The 6,000-nt window shown below is 39.7% G+C and overlaps 1 protein-coding gene across 2 annotated transcripts in view; it reads right to left on the bottom strand.

Annotated features, from left to right (window-relative positions):
- Positions 1 to 1,876: 1,876 nt before the first annotated feature.
- Positions 1,877 to 6,000, bottom strand: part of LOC105837890 — a 150,480-nt gene continuing 146,356 nt past the window's right edge. The window contains exon 6 of one of the 2 annotated variants that reach the window (XM_036286555.1): positions 1,877 to 1,952. The gene's annotated coding sequence lies outside the window, so the exon portion shown is untranslated. The remainder of the gene's footprint in view (positions 1,953 to 6,000) is intronic. The other variant, XR_004963160.1, reaches the window with a different exon arrangement.

Here is a 6,000-nt window from a genome sequence, read left to right as displayed (position 1 = left end):
ATGCTTCGCATCTAAATATACTTCGATCAAATTTTGTATTAGAAATGTATTATACATAACTAATCACGATTTTTTTTTCTAGCAAAAATATTGTAACACAATATTTTAATTCTTATTTGCAACCATTCTCTCTCTCTCTCTCTCTCTCTCTCGATAAACTTAACACGTTTTGTATTTTTCTCTATGGCAATGAAATTTGATTAAAGCAAAAAGCATAACGTGTAGAAAACAAAACGCAGCTAAAAAAAGATGCAGTGTTATTTTCGACGGTTTTGGAAACCACTTAGAAACCTTTATAAAAATAGAAATAAACTTTCTCTCTCTCTCTCTCTCTCTCTCTCTCTCTCTCTCTCTCTCTCTCTCTCTCTCTCTCTGTCTCTCTTTCGCGAATAGAATATATTTTATACAGCTTTTCAGCTCGATGCCCTGTTGAAATAAAACGCCATAAATTGAATGAAAATCTCGAATATAGAACGTCACACTTCTACAGGGTTAACAATTCACGATAGGCACTAACAAATTCGATGTCGTTTTCCTCCATAAAAGCAAAGAATTCAGAATTTACAACTTCAATTACTGATTTTTGAGTTAAAATTAAGATTCAGTTAATATTATGCCAAAAAATAAAGTTCTGCCGTTCCGTCCCTCGAGCGTTGTTAAAAAATTAATTTCTAATACGGCTTGTAACGCAAAAACTGTTATTGTTTCTACTTAAACCGGTTTCCGATTTGCCAAAAACTCTATCATTAATGGTTAAATCCGGAGAGAAGAGACACTTCTCATATAGATTATTGTACGACCTATGCTTCATTTTTCGTCTTGACACCTTCGGAGTTTCAAGTTAGGGGTGTTTCGAGAGAGGAACTCACGCGATAGCCATTGTTGCGCGACCATAATTCACTAGATAAGACGGATTTAAGAGAGTTTTGCGACACCTCTTGCACCGTAGATGATTTACCGCGAAGGACCGGATAGTTTCTCGTCTATCGTTTCTCTGATCTATTGCATTTAGAGTATACGAAAATGTACGCGTTCGATCGAGCAAAATTTATGTTCAATTTCGAGAAATTTCCTGGTTGTATTAGTACCATATCATCGCCACTATGCAGCGTACTTTGATAAATATGGCATACAATTTACAAATGTTTTAAAAGTTATACATGATAATAGCAAGAATAGTATCTCCTTCTAGTATAATAAATGTAAAAAATATTATTCGTACAAGAATTTATATTTTTCAAAATTTTGTTTTTAAGAAATAAATTAATTAACAAGTTGCTAATAACAAACGTAACAGATTGTACATATAAATATATAGATATACTCGTTATTAATAAATTGCTAAGTGTGTTTGCATTCTGAAAACAAGATTTAAAAAGTTACTCTATGTATATTTCCTACGTTCGCTGTATGTATGTACTCTAAATTTCTTTAATATGTTTAAAATTCGAAAGAAAATATTGCATGATATAGAATATTTGTAAAAGTAAAATATTTAACGTATAAAAAATAAATATTATTAAAAAATGTAATGTGTACCGCGTGTACTAAAATTGATAAAACTTTTCGTGTCTGCATTTTTGATTTTAATTTAATTAAACTGTATTTTTCTCTCCGTAACCAAACTGCCGAGCTCGCAAAAAAGTTGCAAGTACTGCAAATATTTGAACAACATGAAAGTAATCGGCAGGTTCCTCGTTGAGCGAACATTGACGGCATATGCGTTTCGATCGAAATCTATTTTAGTATAATATTTTGAACGCGCGAGGGAGGAGGGGAGGGGGTGAGGGAAAAGGAGGGAAAGGGAAAAGGGGAAAATTGATCGCCCGTCAAGAACGTCACGCAAATTAATACTACCGTAATGCAACACACTCACCATAAACAGGCGGCCATTGTGTATGTGGCGGCGAAACGCTGATATGCCCGTGCGGGACGGATGCGGAAGCAGGGATCTGCAAGCAGACAGAACAGAGACGTCCCTCAGAGAGCATGTCGACAGGAATTTGCATGCGTCCGTGGACGCGTTCAATGTTGCACGCGCTCGCCCAGGCTCGCTGTACGTACGCGAGCGAGCGATGCACCGTGTCCATCGATTCGCACGGGTGCCACTGTGCCACCATGCAGCCACCTTTCGCTCGATACCGTTGCACCCTTGTGCAAGCACCGCTATGCAAATCAATGGCGCACGTGCGGCGGCACAAGCCTCCCCCCTGCCACCCCGACACAAAAACGCATGCATCGCGGGGATCAGACGACTTCGACATCGTGAAACAATTCTATAATTCCATTTCACAAATCGCCAGATCAAAGCGCATGATATCTCTCGCGATGCAGCCTTTTATCAATTTATCAATTTATCATTATTACGTTATTATTACACGTTTGATCGTCAATGGAGAAGTACGAACTTTTTGAAAATTCCTTCTGATGCATTCCATATGATAAATTAAGTGTATCCCTTTTCCATATTAACAAAGAGCAGAGAAATGAACTTTTTATTTCCGTTTCGGTTTATTTCCATTAGTCTTTTGTACGAATTAAGTAATACGATAGAGGGGAAGGTACTGAGGTGAATAATTCTGAACCAACGAACTGCTGACGTACACGATTCTGGTTTTACGGAAACGCTTACCTACTCGGTGCGATTCGCCGGTTCAATTACAGTGCGAATAATGGGGATTAATTAAACCGTTCTCGACAGCTAGTCTCTCTCTCGCTCGCTTCTTGTTTCGCACAATATTTAACGAAATCCTTCGGGAAGCGAATTCCTGAGCTACTTAATTCAGTTAGAATCGATCGCCGGGCGCGCAATCGCGACTCTACTACGATCAGCGCGCCGTGAAAAACGCACCGTCGACAATTCACGCGGCCCAACTTTAATTATTCCTGTCCCGAATTTTTTAATCTCCGAAATTACGCTCCACGCGCGAGATTAAATTAATTGAAAGTGACGTACATTAATAGAATACATGAGTGCAGTTGTGTTTAATTCCACAATTTCGCGTCTCCCTTTGACGCCGGGATGTTCTCGTCGATTTATTTCTGCGGGGCCGTCTCGCACCTAAAACGCCCGTTCCGCAGAATTTCGGCGCTGAGTGCTCGCTCCCGCCCGTCCCACGCAGGAATGCTGAAGAAACAGCACGAGGGCGCCGGCCGGTGCGCGTTAATTCGGATATATACGTGTCTAAAATTAATATAAATTAACGCCGCCGCCGACTCGCCGGAATGCCGGCGTCGTTCCTGTAAATTGAGACAAGTCGCGCCCCGCGTGATCCGCGACCACCGCGCGCGAGATGCGTCCAACTGCTCTAAAAAGCGCCTTATAATGGCCCCGTTGTTTCCCCGCCACAGTGTGTTCACCAGATAGATATACGTTCGCATCCGACGGATTGCGAACAAACACGCGCAGTACGCGTGCGAACGGTGAATCAGTCAAATCAACAATTTTATAGGCCGACCTTTTTCTTAAGTGTCGCTTATAAATCGGGGAAGAGATTATTATTGCGTCAAATAAGTACAAAAATTTGAAACATAATTTTAATAATATAATTTCGCATTATGACAATTGTTCCTTTCGAAATGCCTGTGAAATTTTTGCAGCGCATTATTTTGCCGGACGTGCACGTTGAATGTCGCATCAGAAGAAGAGCCGCCCAGTGAACGTTAATTTCGCGTCAATCGGTATCCACACACACAAACACACGTACACACACACACACACACACACACACACACACACACACACAAAAACATAATCTGCAAGCCGCAATTTCGTTCCAACGCGACTCGCATTAGTTCGCGTTGAAACACAGAGCAGCTCTAACCCGGATTGTTTCGTTAATCGAGTTTTTCAACGCAAAGAGTTACAGCCCGTTGGCTTTGTGGAACACACAGTAAACCAATGCACGCGTTTGGTTTCGTTGCAACAAAAAAAAAAAAAATAACGAAGAGAATAAAACTCTCGCAAACTCGGTTATACCGGCAAAGAGGATTACTCGCGCGTAGGAATCGTTTCGCCGAAGAAGGCCAAAAGGTCGGCGTTTCTCAAGTTACAAGCGCGAGTCGCAAAGTTCACGACTAGTCGCTTTCGATCGGTTTTAATCCGGCAACGAACGAGCCGGGAAAGCGGCGGCGGCGACTCGTGAAAAAGCGTCCCTAAAGTGTCGTCGGGGGCGAGAGCACAGGGCGAATCCGTTCCGAAGGGTCCCAGAAGGTCGTTTCGAATCGGCAGGGACATCTGCCGCCTCCGGCTGCTGGAAGAAACGATAAATAGCGTCGGAAACCTACGACGCTGATCTTCTCAATTAACAACGATCGACGTGAATTGGGCACAAAGTGCCCTCTTCGATCGAGATAACACGATAAATATTTTCTTCGGCGGAATTGCCGCGGGAGGAAGGTAGATCGAAAGTTTTCTGCGCCCCCGCGCATTTCAAATTGGATGCAAAATTGAACGTCCGTAAACGAGAAATTTTTGCGAGGGCGAGGAACTTCTCCTATTCAGAATACTTGCAGAAGTGTACGCATTACAATACAAGGCAGATGAAATATTCATAATCATATTACTACTTTTCGGAGAAAAGTTGTAATTGCAAAAGTACGGAAATTCTAGAAACACACTTTCATTCCTGGAATGACACGTCTAAGTTTAAGCGTAGGAAGTTTATTTTATGAGTTCCGACACAATTCACTTCCCATTTTTATTTCTCATCAGACAATAGTTACTTCGACAGAAACGTAACTAAACTTGCAGAACATATGGAATATCGACAGATCTAAGATGATCCAAGATGGCCGAAATTCAATTTCATCTCCAAAATAGAATGTCTCACAATCTCGCGAAACCATGGTCTAAAACGAAATCTGCTCAATCTACTGAGAGAACAGAGAAAAGGACAAGAATTTTGTATCAAGTTGCCAAGAAATTTACATATTTCTTTCGTCTTTGAATTACTTATGATCACGTTACAAATTCTAACTAAAAAAATTTTTGAAAATTTTTTTAGTTAGAATTTTGTAATTATAAAAATTAGTAGTATAGCAATTTTTTTTTCACGTTACAAGAGAAATTTAATTTTTTATTATCTCCAAATTTTAATAAAATTTAATATTAATTAACATTAATCGACAAGATAGGTAATTATTCACGAATAAAGAATTAAGAAGCGTTATTTGTACTTTAACACATATTTTCATGTAGGACTAATTTTGCACTACGAACGGAAGTAAGCGAGATAGCAAACGTATCGATGTCTCCGAAGAGTCGAACCGATAATACACAGTGATGCTGCTCGGTCGAATCAACGCGGGTTGTCTGTTATGAAAGGGGGAGGCGGAATGTCGATTCAGATATTAAATTTCCTTGCGCCCGATGTTCCGTGCAGTGGCTCGTCTCTATTTCCCACAGGACTCCGCCCGCTCCTGTCAGGATGCATTGCTAACCCCGTTCGCTTTTACGATGTCCGCTTTTATCCGACCATGTTACAGAACTCGTAATGGCCGATCTGTCTCAGGGTGGCAATGACTAGTCCAGCTTCGACCACGTCGTCGAAATGAAACATTGTACGTTTTTATTGTGACTAGAAAAGCAGTTTGCTGCACGTAAAATTCATGGTTTGCGTATACATTTAAAAAATACTCTGAGAAATACTCTGAAAAAAAAAAATTGACTCTTTATTATTTTCTAATTCTTAGAACTAAAATAAAATAATAAGTTAGTTGAGTCGAGGTTGATTTATATATTCGTAGAACGGGCATTAAATACTAATAATTCTGTAATTTTCGAAATATACAATTTTATTATGTTTAAATTCAATTAATAATTAAAAAAATGTCTATTTAAGACGGTTGAAGTAGATGTTAAAAATTACGAGGAAGAATAAAGAGACAAAAATTGTCTTTTAAAAACTACGAAATAGCATTTTTTTGTGCGAATCTCATCCAACTAAAAATAAAAGATTACTTGTAGCCGATCAAGTGGTTAATTTTCCTGCGTGTCCG

Source organism: Monomorium pharaonis, chromosome 5, assembly GCF_013373865.1.
Source record: "Monomorium pharaonis isolate MP-MQ-018 chromosome 5, ASM1337386v2, whole genome shotgun sequence".
NCBI lineage: Eukaryota > Metazoa > Arthropoda > Insecta > Hymenoptera > Formicidae > Monomorium > Monomorium pharaonis.
The sequence above is the reverse complement of the archived record's forward strand: the minus strand, read 5'-3'. Positions and strand labels throughout refer to the sequence as shown.